Source organism: Helianthus annuus, chromosome 3 (genome assembly GCF_002127325.2).
Source record: "Helianthus annuus cultivar XRQ/B chromosome 3, HanXRQr2.0-SUNRISE, whole genome shotgun sequence".
Classification (NCBI taxonomy): Eukaryota; Viridiplantae; Streptophyta; class Magnoliopsida; order Asterales; family Asteraceae; genus Helianthus; species Helianthus annuus.
Window position 1 is genome coordinate 148348840 of NC_035435.2, and position 18614 is coordinate 148367453.

The 18614-nt window shown below is 36.2% G+C and overlaps 1 long non-coding RNA gene across 2 annotated transcripts; it reads right to left on the minus strand.

Moving 5' to 3' along the window:
* Positions 1–8600: 8600 nt before the first annotated feature.
* On the minus strand, positions 8601–11618 carry LOC110929989. 2 transcript variants are annotated; one of them, XR_004888576.1, is made up of 7 exons: positions 11443–11618; positions 11252–11373; positions 11001–11152; positions 9983–10699; positions 9785–9848; positions 9342–9528; positions 8601–8848 (listed from the first exon to the last, which is right to left on the minus strand). It is a non-coding gene; the product is annotated as an uncharacterized LOC110929989 (long non-coding RNA). The 2 variants fall into 2 exon arrangements; XR_004888575.1 differs by having other exon boundaries at positions 11252–11618.
* Positions 11619–18614: the final 6996 nt, after the last annotated feature.

The window sequence follows — 18614 nt, forward strand, 5'->3', positions numbered from 1 at the left end:
GGCGATGAAACAAGCTATCGAGGTTGTGTTCGATAAGAGTAGGCACAGATTATGTATGTGGCACATAATGAAGAAAGTTGTAGATAAGGTTAGACACAACTACAACATCCGTGATTACAATTAACACATGCGTAATAACTATAAAGATTTTTGATTTTTATATGCATGAAAAGTTCATGCGTGATCACAACTACACTCTGTTTTTTTACAAACAGCGTGAATAATTATAAAGATTTTTTATTTTTGTTCAATCCAATCCTTTTTTTAATAGGTGGGACACGAGTTGTGTAACAATAAAGACTTCAAGAGACGTATGTGTCACATTGTGTGGACTGATTCGATTGCGCCAGAAACGTTTGAGAGAGAATGGAAACTGATAATGATTGCATTCGGTCTAACCGAGAATAAATGGGTTGACGATATGTTTGGCATGAGATCTTTGTGGATTCCAGCTTTCTATCGTCATGAGCCTATGTCTGGGCTCATGCGGACCACCTCCAGATCAGAGAGCGAAAACCATTTTTTCTGTCAGGTGGCGAATTCTCAACTTACCCTTGTTGAGTTGTTTTTAACCATTTTGATGGTGCAATGGACGTGCAAAGATTCAACCATCAGAAAAATGACCCTATTTTTAGAAACACAACCCCAGATAACTGGTCTGAAACTACCTTAGAGGAAGATGCTATGAAAATTTACACCATGTCCATCTTTGCTGATCAACAGGCAGAGTTATATGGCACACTGTCTGAGTGCCTTCCTATGGAGACTAAAATTGAGGAGCCATTCTTGAAGATAAGCATGAAAGATTTCAAAGCCCACAATGACGGTTTATTAGAGGTAACAGTACTAAGACCAGCTAACATGCGTGATTACATAACAACCTGCGTTTTTTCATTGATTTTGAACTTTCATTTTCTTATTTAGGTTTGTTTCAAGAAGGGGGAGGATGTAATTGCATCATGCAGTTGTCGCAGGTTTGAACAATATGGATTGTTGTGCAAACATATATACTTTGTGTTCAAGATGTTCAAAGTGAAAGAAATTCCCAACAAGTATGTTATGAGAAGATGGACCAAAGACGTGGTACCGAATGATCTAAATAACACATTTGATTTAAATGTTGATGATAATGATGGGCATAAAAAGGTCAAGGAGGTTGCGTATGAGATAATGCAGACCGGAGAATATCTTATTGGTAATTTGATGAGAGATTTTGATTATCTAGTTATAGTCAGGGATCAGATGAGGGAGATGAAAGAAATGGTTGATGAACTTCGCATAACCAAGCCTATTGACCCTAAGTTTGATAGATATTCAAGGTTAATCGGTTACGAGAAACCGAACACTGATGATCCACCTACAGTCCATGTGCCAACCGGTATTAGGAACAAAGGGCGCGATTCACACAAGCGGATCAAATCAAAAAAAAGAAAAGATGATTAGTCTAAAAGGCAAGAGAAGTCGAACATGCAGTGTTTGCAATACCAAAGGTCATGATATCCGAACTTGTTCAGTTTTAAAGGGTCAAGCTAGTGCTGCCGATAAGAATAAGAAAGGGAAGAAAAAAAAGAGTAGTGACTGATCCTGGTTTAGTAGACGAAGAGGATGAGGAGGCAAAAACTGGTGAGGGAGAAGAAGAGTATGAGGAGGTTGATGAAGCAGATAGTGATTCTGAATGGGAAGAGCTAAGCGACGATGACGAGTAACTTTTGAACCACAATTGCATACATTTAAACATGTGCTTTTTCATGCCTTTTTTAAGAAACAACTTTATGTGATTTGTGATCATGTCATTTTAACATGCGTGATTTTAATACCATTTACTATGTTTGCCCTGCCATGCGTGATTAAGTATACCAGACCCTTTTTTACCCCGTGATAACAAGCCTAACTCAAATGACCATTTAACCCCTCTCTAACATTTTGTATAACCTGTTTTAACCCCTGTTCATAGCTATTTCAACCAAAAACATACCAAACACAGATTGTTTTTTCATAACTAACGTCTTTAAATTTAACATGCGTGGATAATATTTAACATGCTTTTTCATATAATAATGCCAAAACACCATACACAGATCCTTGAAAAGGTATCAAAACATGTTAAAAGTAAGCCTACATGATTTTTCTAAATATATCCACATATCAGTTTCGATTGCCAAAAACCACCATAGTTGTAAGTTTTCAAAATACCAACATTATAACATCCACAAAAATCAACAAAAAACATTGATTAAACAGATATACCACCTACTTTGATGTGAATATCTTCCCACGCTCCTTGTCACTGGTCTCCATCTTCTCTTGCACCGTCTCCACTGCATCCTTGAGATATGAGTAAACCAAGTGATCAGCATATGCCTGATCCCTCATGAGCTTTATGGCGTTGTCCCTCAACGAAGATTTTGGTTCTTCAAGTAGTTTTCCCCCAGACTTCTTGGTTCATCTTCTGTTTTTCAAGGACCTTCCTCTGCACATCAAAAATACTGTTAGTAGAGTTTACATCAGATGCAAGCTCTTTCAATGTGCGGCTGGAGAGGAGCTCCTTGATGGCTTTGCTTGCCGGATCAGTAGACATTTTTGTTACTTGATGAGAGTTTTTAATTTTTTGTAAAAATCTAATATGGGGAATCAAATATGTATGAAGATTGTGATTAAATATGGTAGTTGTGGGAGATTTGGTAAGTGAAATTAAATATCTCACATAATTACCAAGCATGTCGATTTGGAAGACTATTTGTAGGTTTCATTATTATTAGGATTATTTATATTTTAGATCAACTTGCAACTTGCATATTGTTTAATATTTTTAACATAGTTCAGTATCTTACATAATTCACATACAACACGTGCGTGATTAAGTTAAAAAAATTCTCATACAGGTCATGCGTAATTATTTGTACATGCGTGATTAAGTAAAAGAAATTCACATATAGGACCTGCATTATTATTGAACATCCCCATTTTGTAACTTGAGTACTTTTTATAAATATCTGTACTGGACCAAGAAAACTCCAAAAAACATCGACAATGATTTCTGAACCATACAGTTGTCATGCTTAATAATTTTAGATGTCCTCTTATTTGGTATCCCTTTTATATATCATCATTGAAAGAGCATTCAAATTCTTATAAATCATCTTGTGGTTCTTCTTCATCACTAGGTATGAGTGTTTATCTCAAAAAGAGAATCGAAGAACAAATTGCTGAAGACAAGTCTTGTAAAGACTTGTTGGAAACTAACATTTCTAGGGTCAAAGAGAACATGGAGAGGCGAGAAGAGATATTCAATTTCTTGTCTGGTATAAAAGAGTCAAGTGTCCGAGAGGTGGCTATGATATTTATGGTTGATCTAGGAGAGCGGGATGAGAAACAGTTAAAGGAGCTTGCGGATGCAATAACCGTCTTAAGATGCTCTATGGACACGAAGATCAAGTTTTTGGAGTCCTTTTTCTGATGGGTGCAAGCATGTGTGTTTGTATTATGTATCACTTTCATCTGGGTAGTGAAATCATGTGGCTTTTATGTTTATCTAAGTGTTTTTCTTGTATCGAATTTGTGTTTGAATAAGAAAAGATTCCCATTGTGTTTATATTTTTCAAGTTATCTGATAACATAGTTTTTGAGTAATCAGCAAAATTAAAAAATAAAAATAAAAATAAAAATAAAAATAAAAATAAAAGAACATGTCAAATATGTTTGTAACAAAGTAGTTCTACAACGTAGCATTTTGTTTCGCTTTGTCAAGTTTGAAGAACTGATCCAATCGGTCCCTAATTTTGTTATCTAGATCACGCAAAACATCTACGGTGCTTAAGTTCTTCGTAAATTCCTTAGCTTTGTCATACACTTTTTTTCTTAAAAGATTGTAGTCGGACAATACAATCTTACTAAGATACTGGTACCGCAAGAATCGAAGTTGTGAATCTTGAATGGTCTTTTTATCTTCTTTCTCAAACCCCGGTATCCATAGTGATCTGTCTTTGTACGTCTCCATATGTCTCATAGTGAAGACACCACAGTCAACTCCGTTTTGAAAAGTTCTCCAATCCATTTCCTTTCGTATTATATTTGTTGTCTCCAAGTTTGTTATCCACTCTTTTCGTCGTATCTTGTCTTTTAGGTATAGAACTAGAACTCTTCGCTATAATCACGATAAAAATCATATTAGTACTTACTCATTATAATATATAGTCGTTTTTGTATATGAAGCTAAGTATTCAAGAATTACCAGCGTTTCTGGACACCCACGGTAGCGTTTGCTAAACGATTCCTTAAACCTAAAGTTATCAATTAACTCAATTTTACCATTTTCAAGTGAAAACATAGGCACCAGAAATGATCAGATAGTAGTACTGGAATGAAGATAAGATCCACTGTGTCAACTTTCTTGACCTCATACTTACACAGTGTATCGTCTAGGCTTGGTGCAAATACTTTCAATCGATCATTGTCATTGTATTTTGGCTCATACATTACGTCAGGCTGCAAAAATTATGGTCATTTTTTCATTAAACTCTATATGTCCATTAAGCTTAAACAGGCGTGATTATCATATAACTTGCGTTATTACAATTCAAGTTGTGCGATTTAACATAGTAAAATACATACATGCGTGATTAACATAGTAAAATACATACTTGCGTGATTACAATTCAAGTTGTATGATTTAACATAGTAAAAAACATACATGCGTGATTATTAGGGAAAAAATTACAATCATTGTACTTGGCAAGAACAGCCTGTATGGTGATGAATTTTTGTCCCTTTTTTTCTCTTCAAAGTTTAACACATCAATGATGGGAGAAACTTTCAAAAATGATTTTTAGTATTTCGACTCCACTTTCAGATTTGTATATCAATGAGCTGTTGTTTAAAACCAAAAAGGACAGTTTAAATGTGATCAAGATTTTAAGCGGTTTAAAAGAGACAAAACATTTTACCCAATATCTCCGACCAGAGCTAAGAGATAACAGATGATCGTTTGGTCACGCTCCAGGAGTGGCTCATATAAGCTGGTTATCCTGTTGCAGTAAGATGATCTGTATGCGTCAACTAATTCTGCCATTCGTTTTTTCGTTCTTTTCCCTCCACATTTTGATACGCGTTCTCACTAGTTTTGTCCATTTTCTTTTCGTTAGTAGACACGGGAGTTTTTTGCTTACTTTCATTTGATGTTTGTAGGATGGGAGCCAATCTTAAAAGCGTCTCCACCAACTGCATTTCTGCATCCGTCACGTCATCTGTTTCTTCAGCGGATGTGGTGGGAGGCATTTCTTTACCATAGACGTCAGGGTTTATCTTTTCAAGCTCATTCAACATTGACTCGGTTACTGTATTCTGACTTTGTGATTTTTGCTGACTGGATTATGCTAAATTTACATCTTGGTCCATTTGGTGTACCACATCTGCTTGTGTTACTGTTTGTATGTTCGAGTATGTTATTCTTTTGTATACACAAGTTACAATACGATTAATATTTTAAGCAATGATCGTATTTGTTACCTTCTATCATCTGCTTGTATATAATTTCTAGCAAAATATAACACAATGCCGAAAAATATAATACAATGTCTAAGAAAAAAGACACAATGCCGCAAATATAGAAAAGACACAATGATAAATAAAAAAAACATAATGATGTAAACAAAAAATTTAAAATCTACAAGCTATTTTTTATGACTTCTTATTTCTGATGAGACTTTGTATTTGATCCTAACCCTACAAAATTTATTCGTTTATTCTCTTTTGGATAAAACAACTATGTTTTATTTATAAAGCCAGTAGTTTTATAAAATCGATTTGACGTAAAAGAGTTATAATTTTTATTTACATGATATTTATAAATTGAAATTATTTCAATTTTTTTTATCAAATTGATGTATGAATATCAAATAAGTTTTTTTTATCAAATTAACTAGTGCTATTAAATCCGCTCGTCGCACCTTGAGTGGGTATCAGTTCGTTTAACTACGGAACCAACACTTGTTATATAAACCAACAGAGAAAAATATTTAAAAATCATAATATGACCAAAAATATACCAACACGACGGAAATTTGGTCGGTATCGGTTTGTTTCGTTACACCACTGGCACACGTTACAACAATCAATAGAGAAAAAAAATCTTGATATGACCAAAAAATACCAATACATGATTTACATATTGATATATAAAAAAGCCACATAACGTATATAAAAAACCACTACATAATCATTCACTTTGTCTGTTAATAGTACTAGTGGGAAACCCGCGCGTTGCAGCGGAGTTGACAAACTTTGACCCATTATTTAACAATCAAAACAGTTAAGTTTTTATATAAGTTGTAATCAACACTTTTAGGTTTTTTTTATAAAAGTAGTGCGCCAAATATGAATAGTAGTCATTAAAAAGATGTGGTGTGTTTCCGGTTGCCTATCAGTAATATAAATTCCCCTTTTTACCATAAAAGGAGCACCAAGATGGTTGCTCTAGATTCATAAAACGACTTGTTAACTCTATATAGGTCGCTGCAGCAAAGTGTACAGCTAAAATAGAGCCAAACCCCTCATGGAAAAAAATAGCATTTCACTCTAATTTCTATTTATAAGGAAGTTTACAAAATCTATTGTGCAGAAATCTGCCGTTGATGGGCGCCCGGAGTTCTTCTTCATTGTTAACTTTCAGTTAATTCATGATTTCTGATCATCTTGCTACTTGTTTTTCTAGTAGATTTGACCAAAAGTTAATTTTACCTTATTTTTTTGGTTAATCAGATTCCGGGTTCAACAACGTATAATGTTGCTTCTTACTATATGACAAGTACACCGATCAAAGATCTTCCGTTGCTAGAGAAATTTGTAAAAGGAGATGATGCATTGATATTCAAGATTTAAGATTTTACCTCATATAACTAAGGTGAGTGGATCAGGCAGGTTATGTAACAGGTCAAAACAAATTCGGGTCAATATGGGTCGTTCATTATGGGTCAAACGACATCTTTATACTTCTTTAAAGATAGACGGTGTATGAAATATGACTTAAAATGATCCTTTTTCACAATTTAATTATAACAAAATAATTTAGCATGAATTGAAAATATACTTTGGATGAATATCGACCCATGTAACATGCTTAAAAAGAAGTTTAAAAAAATTATCATAAGATTCATTGATTTTAGGGACCATGGGTTCTGAAACAAGGTGCTAGAGCCGCTCTGGTGGGTCAGTTGGTTAAAGTTAACTATATTCGCGGAAAGAACTACATGGAGGTAAACTAACAACTTTAACTGTTAAACCCTTTTTCGCCTTAAATATTTACTCAAAAGAGTTTATGTTATTTTAGCTTGATATTGATGTCGGGTCATTCGGACTTGCAAGAGTGCTGGCGAGTGTCGCCAGCACTGCTTTGAGTTGTTTCAGTAGTTTGATAGCTGAAACCGCATTTTTTATACAAGTACACTCATCCATCCATTAACCTCTTTAGTTTAAAAAAAAAATCCATAAATTGTCATATATGTTATTTGTGTTGGCAAATACTGCAGATGAGCTTCCTTAGCTACTTTGTGGTGCATCTAGGCTAAACCATGTTATGTCTCTAGTGCTTTATGGGCAAACCAATGATCTATCTATTTGTTTTTCTTTTCAATAAGTATTGTATGGGTATGGAAGGTTATCTGGATATAGATTAGCTGGACCGGGGAACCGAATCCCGAACCAGTTTGGTTGGCATGGGGTGAACCGGCACTCACGCTATGTATTTGACTCTTGGCGGTTGAACCGATACGGTGGTTGATTAATAGTGGCAATGCCCGCGCGTTGTCGCGGGTATTATGTTTTTTTGGCGGTATGTTGAGCAGCGGGTTTCACGTATTTTATTTATAAAAATAATTTTCTAATAGGGGTATTGGATTTTAATAATCCCAAGTTTTACTGATTGGCCGGTAATAATCCCAACTTCAAAAATTGCCTACAACAGTCCCAACTTGTAAGATTTTGGCCACCAATGATCCTTGTCTAACTGGGTTATAACCAAGTTAGTTTTTTGCAGTTTTGAGCGGCGGAGAAGGTCACTAGAGGTTGGAGATGACAAGTGGTGGTCTCCTTTGGTGGTTTCAGGGGTAAAGAAGGTCGTCGGAATAAGTTGCAGGTCACCGGAGTTACGTAGATGGTGGAAATTTTAAACTTTTGAGAAGCGGAGAGGATTACAGGAGGTCGGAGATGATTGGTGGTGGTCTCGTTTGGTGGTTTCAGGGGTAAAATGGGTCGCCAGAATAAGTTGCAGGTCACCAGCCCATCAAGGTTATAACCCAGTTAGACAAGGATCATTGGTGGCCAAAATCTTACAAGTTTGGACTGTTGTAGGCAATTTTTGAAGTTGGGATTATTACCGGCCAATTAGTGAAACTTGGGATTATTAAAATCCAATACCCCTTTCTAATACGACACCTATTAGACATGTTTCCTTCTACTCAGGTCTTTTTTAGGTTACCCCATTTGAGCATTTCGAAATAAGACAACTCACAGTTGTAAATAGGTCAAAATTGCCATCAATAGCATCAATATCAACCTTTATGTTTCTGTCCTCTTTCTGTGATGATTGCGAACAAGAAATGGTGATGTGAAAAAAGTACAAAATCAAACATGCTTACTTGGAATTGAGTTTGAGTTATGACTCGGGCAATAGAGGGGAGCCATACAACAAGTAAACACCCAAGCCGGGTTGGGTAATAATCTTGAAGAAATGCAACACATGATCTCAACGTTTTTACAAGGATTCCAAAAAATGAGAGTCCACAGTCCATCAAAACAGTGATCTGACTATGTTCCAGACCAAGCAACCTTAGAACTTCATATTCCACCTGGGAAACTGAAACAAAAAATATGATTTTATACCTAACTGAAGTCAACATCATTTATATTTTAAGTAAAGATTCAAAATTGCACCAACAATTTAACATGCTAAAATGCACCTCTCCCTCAGTCTAAAACAAAAAACAGACTATACATGTTCCTTTTGAAAGAGACACCTTTGAAACCAGACCAAACATTTAGGTTAATCATTTACTAACAAGACAATGGGTAGCTAAGGAGAGTGTCTAATGAGAACAATAGGATGTAGCAGGCTCTTAAAGTAAAATTACAAAACCAAATGACCAACTACTAAAAAGCCAATACCCAACATGTTTACATGATCAAGATGCTAGGGGCTGCTGGGTCTTGTTCCTTTTTTAATGAAGTGCCTTTCAAAAAAAAAAAAAAAAAAAAAAAAAAAAAAAAAAAAAAAAAACACCTACAACAATTTAGCATTTAAGCAGTTGTTAAATAGAAAGAATAGTAACTGACCCAGAAGCATGACATACCTTGGAACATTCCGGAGAAGTAAACAACCTAAGATAAAACACTAATGACCATCCGTTAAAAGAATGAAGAGAACCAAAACACTAATCTTACAAATTGTGAGGTCCAGAAACCAAGCTTAACTAACATGAACAGGAAGCTCGGAGCCTCTCGATCACCCTCTTTCACCAGACACCGACAAGCCAGGACCTAACTCAAGCGATCAGCAAATACTATTTAGTCTTTTCCTTTTTTATATTTCAGAAATATATATTGTGCTAATTACTATTAGAAAATAACGTAAGTACTCATTTAGGATACAATGTAAGACGTATTATGCATTTTGAATGCACTTTGGGCAACTTAGGAAGTCACATTGAAGGAAGAATACAATCAAAATAAACCAATTTACCCATACATAAACAATCACAAAGAAAATAAATACGTCAGCAAATGTTAACCATACCTTTACATTGCACAAAATGCAGAATAAAGCCTCTTCTTCTCCTTGCTGCATTTCTTCATCATTTCTGCAATTATAGAGAAATGTTATTGTATATAACCACATAGGACCCCACCAACTTTTGAACAACACCCACCGGACTACTGTTATTGCATATCCCTTTATTTCTAAACCCCTACTTACTAATAGATGACGCATTACCTGACATCAAACCAGCAAGTGATTACATCAACAGTTAACTTCCCTAGGCCCCTTCCACCAGCATGGATTTGGCTCTTCACCAGCAACCGGAACCAAATGAAACAGTACCACGGATTTAAAATTTCAAGTTAAAATATTAACAATACACATAAGAACTCAAAAACAAGAAATAAAAGATCACAACTTCTAAAGACTAAAATGTGGTAGTGTGTCATTTTGAACCTGCTAAAAAGAATTAAAAAGGGTTGAAGGACCGAAAATGTAGCTACCAAATAAGAAGATGAGAAGAACGAACCACCAAAAAAAGCGGAAATTCTATACGGGTCAATTACCTGCCACCCCCTTATATCTCCAGCCCAAACCAAAAGGTCCAAAAGAGCCAAAGCCCACAACATATCAAACATACCCCAATCCACTCCCACCCCATCCAATAATTGGTAACCGATACCCATGGCTAATAGTGACAAATGTTATGAAACATTCTATAAAACTCGTGAATAAGTGTTTATGTGTGCGCCCTGTGTATGAATGTGAACTCTGTACATCCACTTGTTATGATGTGCCATTTATATGAAACAATGAAAACAAATAATATCAAGAAACTGGCACCGACTCCCTTAACCCGACACTAAAATCATCCTTCAATTGCTTCTTTGTCAATGTCGCGCTTCCATTGTGCACCATTGCTACAAATTCATTATAATCTATACGGCCATCCTGCAAGTCAACATTACAAAAGATTTCAACACAAATTCTCAAAGGTCTGAGTGTCTTTTAACACAAAATGAACACTCAATCATGTAAATGATATAAAGTAAAATCCTAAATTGGTAACAAACATTGTGCAAAACAGCAATATTCAAAACCTAACGATAATCAAGAGTCTGGCCCAAACTCCCCATCACAACAATAAAAAAAACACACAGATTAGAATCAATTAATCATAAAACACGCCATCACATTGTGCCATAACTAAAACAATACTGACAAACAAGTAAACACAAAACTGAAAACTCACCAGGAGAAAACAAAGAAGAAAACCGCCACACTTCTCAACCGTCTGACTAATCAACAACAATCCAAGCGCCGATAAACCGTACACCGCCGATGCATCTGAAGCGTACACATAGTAATTGAACTTTCGTCATACTGATCTGGCACAACTTTCGACTGTCGATTACAATAATATATGATAAATTACAATAATATAAACTAATTAAGCCCACAAAAGGCACCAAAAATGCAAAATAAGAAGAAGCAAGTTATTACCTAGTGAATCCCTAATCGGCGCGTGATTGAGGTTCCATCTGAACCACCACTGCCTGACAATTATATTCTAAATCTGAAAACGCACGACCCTTCAATATTTTCATTCAATCAGGAATTAAGGCCTGCATAACATAATGGGTATTGAATAGAGAGATGAGGAAGATGAAGTGAATGTAAATCAATGATGAGACCTAATTGATTGTATTAGAAATGGCAGTGACGATTTGCGTCATCTTTGTTGTTCAGGTGTAGACTTCTTTGGGGGTAATACATTGAATTGGGGGCAAAATTGGGAGAAGAGGATGAAAGAACAGGGAAGAAGGCATGACCCTTCGTCTGCCGTCTTAAAATTTCATGAGGAAATTACCTTTTAGTACATATGAGATGTATTATATAGTATATATAATATATATATATAGATATAGATAGATAGATAATATTGTGTATTAATAATATATAATTAATGATTTCTATTGTTAATTAAGTAATAGAAAATTAGTTATTGCAAATCCTCAAAAGCTCAAAATTTAAGCCTATACTTGTAGAAGGGAATATCAAATGGTAGTTGCTTGTCACGGAGTTATTCTCGTGCGGCTCTTAGAATGCTACTAAGTTAAGTCTTGTGGTTAGGTTTGGTTATGTATCGCAGCAAAAGTCTTTGTTTGTGTAAACACAAGATTATTTTTGTAGTTCAATACTACAACAAAGATGGTTATGTATTACTTGAACAAATTGAAGGTTGATCTAGGACCTTCTAAGGGTGACAACACGTTCTAGTATTGTCTAGGTTGTTCCGGAGACTTTCGGGCAACTCTAGACATTTCCTTAGTGTTCAGGAAACTTCCGAAATGCTAAAATTTTGAGTTGAATTTTTGCAGGGCGTGACATACTGCTATGCAATTATAAAGAATGATATATAACATAGAAGTGTTATCTCCACCAATAAATCCTCAACACAAAGATGTGTTATCTCTACCACAGATGATCTACACCTAAAAATGATCAACTTTCCTCACATATCTAATCCAAACCTCAGACTCAACCTAAAATTTGGTAATCCTAAAAAATCATGAAAACCCTATAACAAAAATTACTTCATCCTACACAACAATTTCCACAAATTATAACTAAACAGCGAACAAAATTTAACAAAACTTAGTACAATGGCTGAGAATACAATGTTGAAATGGCGAAAATTTACCAATTTAAGTAGGAAAACTCGTTTAGAAATAAGGTTAACATAAATCAAAAGGACCAACTTTAGTTCAACCGCTGTGTGAATGGAAGAAACGAGAACCAGAGAGATTAGGGCCTTGATTCTATTCTGAGCAAAAAGTAAATTGCATGTTTGGGGGGTTTTAAACCCTAAATCGTCATCAAGGAGACACGTATTAGGACACTTGGCAATTTCTAATCAAGTTTATAACTAAAATCATCATTAGAGAAACACATTTTATAACAACTGGGAATTTATACTCAACAGCTGGCAATCCCTACTCAATTTACAACTAATACAAGTGATACTACATATATATATGCACAAAATAAGAACAATGCAAGCAATACAACCACATAATGCACTACAATGTTATAAATTCATAATATATAAATATATAATTAGGGTACACAATCATATCCCAACTTTTAACAAGATCTTCACTTTTCATAGAAGTATATTTTATCAACATTTTATCTTGAGGTTAATTACTCAACCGTAAATACAAGTGTAATCGATATGAGGAGATTGTATCACGAAAGCTTAAATTTTTGTTTAATTTTCTAAATTTCATCTCATGCCCTAGTTGTCATATTTCAGCCAATGATTCACAACTGTGTAATGACTAATTAGAAACAAGAGGGATCCCAAAACTTTTTCTTTTTAATATTTACATGATATGGCACAATTAGGTATATATGAATCACATGGCTGTAGCCCGTACAGCTGCAAACGAAATGAACTTTCAGCGAAAAGTTTATGAACCAATTGGTGGGAAGTTTGTGTGTTCGTTCGTTTTAAGGTAACTAAGACAAATAAACCTTATTCCATCATTCCCAAGTTCATTAGTATATTTTGGGTGGATCCTCTTAAAAGGGGCAACTTCATATATACCCCTACAAATTTGCAAAATTTCATGTATACCATTGCAAAATTACATATATACCCTTATAAACTAGTTGAAATCTCATATATACCTAATTCATTAAAAACAATTTAATAAATAATGATCTTTAACTTCAAATATTATATTTACTCATTTCTAGCTTAATTTATTGATCGGAGTGTCGCGCTCCGGTCAAAGATAAGATTTATAAGCCCAAATTACCCTTAACAAATAATTAGTGGTAGCAAGGGGTCGAACCACGAAGAGTATGTGGTTTGTGAATGGATTCAATTGAATTATCAAAAGTGTCACAATTTATGAAGCTTACTAGAATGTTTTTGTTATTTTGTTTAATTTGAGAGATGCGAATTTAATCTAAAGAAATTGGTGTAATTGATTGACAACTAAAAAATTAAAGAATGCACAAAAATTTGATTAATAAACGATAATGAGAAAAAAACTTCACACCCGGTTTCGGTAATTGTCAACCTAGGGTTTCTACAAGTTTTTAAATCCAACTCAAGTGTGTATGATTAGCGGATTTAGTGTACCGTGACGTAGGTGCTAATAACTATCAACGTTTCAAGAAACGGACAAGAATACACTTTATGATCAACACAAGTAAACCTAACCAAGACAATGAAAAAAAGGGTAATGCACGGTACCCCTGACCGCGGAGGGGATAACCCCTCCCAGGCCGCCACCCGACAAGCCTGAACCTGGCAGTAAATACCCTTGCCGAGCCGACCCTTTGAGGGTACTTTGTTCGCCCCAAGGTTCGACCCTGGTACCTCTTGGTAAGAGGTGGGTGTCGATGGCCAACTGGGCTACCCCAGCTGTTTAAGACAATGCATACTACACATAACCATTTCGTAAAGTCATAACTTTTAACATGAAAGTGAAAGCCGATTAGAAACCGATTGAAGACAATGCATACTACACATAACCATTTCACTTTCACTAATGTGTATAATGTATTAGCACTTTAATCGCTAAAAACCGATTAGAAAATGTACCCGCATAGGCTTGCAACTCAATCATTCACCACCACCGAACACGAATACTAAGCACAAGTTAAAAGGTCTTTAAAAGGGTTGTAATGGGGCTAGGCTAAGGGTAGGGAATATGATATTTTAAAGTGGCTAAGGTGATGAAAATTCGATCTTTATTACAACACAACTATTCTAAACTCAAATAAACTATAAACATCAACTCCAAGGCAATGATTTTCGCCTTTTATTCAATAACTAGAAACACATATTTTTGGATTTTTCTCAATGTTTTTTTTTTAACACAACAAATCACAACTATACAACTTAAACTCCTATAATCGAATTTTCAACACACGGATTTAAAAAGAAAAGGCTTATGATTATGGGCTAAATGGGTTGTCAAACGAAAGGTTTCGGTTCAAAGTTGGCTACTAGCCTACTAGCGGATAAGTTTTGGGTAAGGATATAAAAATGGTGTAAAAGGAAAAGGTTTACCTAGTGCCTTAATCATTCCCGTGCTTGTATTCGGTCCATGGTCTCGAACGTATCAAAAGTCGCAAGTTCTACAATACGCGACTAATGGTCCACTCAAACAAAGAAACATGTAAATGTAAATCTATGATATAAAAGTGGCTCAAACCTCACATATAAGGGTGTGGTATGTGACATGCATAATGTACTAGTTTCTTAGGCGGATTATTCCCAAATAATCACCCGCTAAATACCCTCATGTTATTAATTTGAACTTGACCATGACAAAAGACCAAATGGGTTGTGCCATTCCTCGTTGACTTAGTTACTTGTGCTTTTAAGATCGCTTTTGAAACAAGAAATTTTTGAAAAATTTTTGAAATTTTCCCTCATCCCCACACTTGAGGTAAACATTGTCCTCAATGTGTAGTGTTTAAATGAACGGGTCAAAATCGAAAACATTTACTACTCCCCCATCCCCACACTTGAGGTAAACATTGTCCTCAATGTGTAAGAACTATAGTTTAAAAAAAAAACAAGAGATGTGACACGACTAACATCCCCAAAATTTCACCCCGGAAAAATAAAAATACAAAATACAATCCACTTATTACTAAACTAAGAATCAAGGTACAAAGGAAACGCATGCACCTGATTTTTGTCGCTTGATGCTCATATCTTCTTCTTCTCTTCATAAAAACGATTGTCCCACGAACATGTTGTACCTACAAATTCTAACCCTTGTGTAGAAGCATGCTTCTCACAACCATTGAAATTTGTTAGCTACTTAGTTCTACCATTTTTATGAAAGTGTTACCAAGTTATGCGTTAATTTACCTTGATTTATGTGGAAAAATAATTTACAACAACAACAAACCTAACTCACTTTCGTAGGAATCACGGTTGCATTTAGCTTATGCAACAAGCCCTTTTAAACCCCCCAATAGCTTGGGAGGACGAGTAGGTCTCGTGAGGGTTATATAGGGAACACACCCACAACGTTCATTTAACTAGGCAAAAAGTAAATAATAACGAAAAAGAAATAAAGAACTAAACTGTACAACAACAACACAAAACATATCATACCTCTACCGCTGATATCTTTCGTTGGGATCCACTGACGGGTTTGGCTGGTATGGATAACCAGTGAGGGCTTCAAACATCTCCCTGTAGTTATCAAGTGGGCTCGATTCTCCTTGAGGCGGTGGCTGATAGGGAATCGGAATGAAACTGAACCCTATGGCCTTGGGCCAGTGAGGAGATGGGTCGGCGGGGCCGTGAGGAATGGGAAGATTAGCGTAGTTGTCTTGATCTCTATAAACCGGAAGACTCAGTTTCCTCCTCTTCATCGAACATCTCTTCATCTTCCCCCGCTTCCGGTTGTGCCCCTGAAGTACGAAACTCATATTTATGACTCATCCTGTCGGTCACCACAAACTTGTTTTCCGAGAGCTTTACCTCTATTTTCCAATTCCTACTCATTGAGTCCTCGCTAATTTCTTCCAACGGTTTAGTCACCCATAGCGATTCTGGTGAAAGACAATTTTGCTGAACAATCATAGCACTAATGAGGCGTGCGTATGGGATGAAACGCCTCTGTGACGATTCCCGAGTAGCCCATGTGTTCATCATCGCTATGTGCCTCCATGATAGTGTAGGAGTCCCGTATAACAAAGAATGTATCACCCTACAATCACTCGCTCTAACACCTCCTCGATCGCCAAACCTCACCAAAACATTCTCGAGGGAAATCCCTTGGAGAATCTTTTCCTCAATCGTCATTTGGTTTCTTTTGGCTTCTCCCCCATCATTGTATGGTAAGACAGCCGCTGTCATTTGGTCGGGATCAGCATTGTTCATATGATTATGCAGGAATTGCTCAATGGTGGGGTAATCGTATGCTTGCACCCCCAAAGAGTCAAAACGTGCAATAAAATTCATTGTTTCGAAGGACATTGTCATATTCCCTCGGCTAGTCTTCCCCACCAATTTCCACTGTGCTGAAGGACATTGTCATAACCGGGTGGCGAATTCGTATTGATTATAGGAAGTTGAATACCGCAACTTTCAAAGATCATTTTCCTTTACCGTTCATTGACCAAATAGTTGAGAAATTGTCGGGGCAAAAATTTTATTGCTTTTTAGATAGCTATTCTGTTATAACCAAATTGCCATCCATCCGGAAGATCAAGCAAAGACCACGTTTACTTGTCCCTACGGCACTTTCGCATTTAGGCGAATGCCGTTTGGATTATGTAACGCCCCCGCTACCTTCCAAAGGTGCATGATGAGTATCTTTTCAGATATGGTGGGGAAGTCTTTGAAAATCTTAATGGATTATTTCTCAATTTTTGGGTCATCTTTTGAGGCTTGTTTGGACCAACTAGATAAGGTGTTAAAAAGGTGTGTTGAAACTAGTTTGGTCTTAAGTTGGGAAAAGAGCCATTTTATGGTTCCAGAGGGAATCGTTTTTGGACACGTGGTGTCAAGTCGTGGGATAGAGGTTGATCGTGCAAAGGTACAAGTTATATCTACTTTACCGTATCCCACGACTGTTAAAGGTGTTAGGTCGTTTCTAGGTCACGCGGGGTTTTATCGGTGGTTTATTAAGGGTTTTAGTGATATAACCAAGCCTTTATGTAATTTGTTGTTAAAAGACCAACCGTTTGATTTTAATGAAAACTGCCAAAATGCTTTTAACAATTTGAAAGAAAAGTTAGTCAAGGCCTCAATCTTGCAATCGCCAAATTGGTCTTTACCTTTTGAAATTATGTGCGATGCAAGTGATTATGCGGTGGGGGCCGTGTTGGGACAACGGGTTGACAAGAAACCTGTTGCCATATACTACGCAAGTAAGACTCTTTCGGATGCACAATTAAATTACACCACCACTGAAAAAGAGCTACTCGCGGTAGTATATGCATTGGATAAATTTCGGTCGTATATATGGGTAGCAAAGTGACTATTTATTCTGATCACACTGTAGTTAGGTACCTCATGGAGAAGAAAGATGCTAAACCGAGATTGATTCAATGGGTATTGTTGCTCCAAGAATTTGATTTGGAGATACGGGACAAAAAGGGTACCGAGAATGTGGTAGCGGACCATTTGTCCCGGTTGATAGTTGAAGAGAATCCTAAGTCGTTAGAGATCAATGAGTCTTTTCCCGATGAAATTGGATAGACGGAAGAGGCAACACTTTATGTCTCAAATCAAATATTACCGGATGGAAGAACCGCACTTGTGGAAGGAATGTGCGGATCAAGTGATAAGAAGATGCATCGATGATGAGGAAATTCCAAGCGTGTTGCAGCATCTACATTCATTTGCGTGTGGTGGTTATTTTCGTGGCCATAAAACGGGTCATAAAGTGTTAAATGGTGGTCTTTATTGGCCTACTATTTTTAAAGATGCTAATGAGTTTTCAAAGAATTGCATAGAGTGCCAGAAAATATATGGGGTATTTCAAAAAGGGATGAGATGCCCATGCAACCAATCCTTGTGGTCGATGTTTTCGATGTGTGGGGTATTGATTCCATGGGCCCATTCCCCAATTCCTATGGCAATTTGTATATCTTGGTGGCCGTTGACTATGTTTCAAAAATGGGTCGAAACAATAGCCACCAAGACAAATGACCATTCCGTAGTGTGTAAATTTGTTCAAACCAATATTTTTTCAAGGTTTGGGATTCCTCGTGTCATCATAAGTGACGGAGGATCTCATTTTAAAAATTTTTGGTTTGGGAAACTTCTAAAACGGTTTGGTGTTGACCATAGGATTGCTACCCCCTATCACCC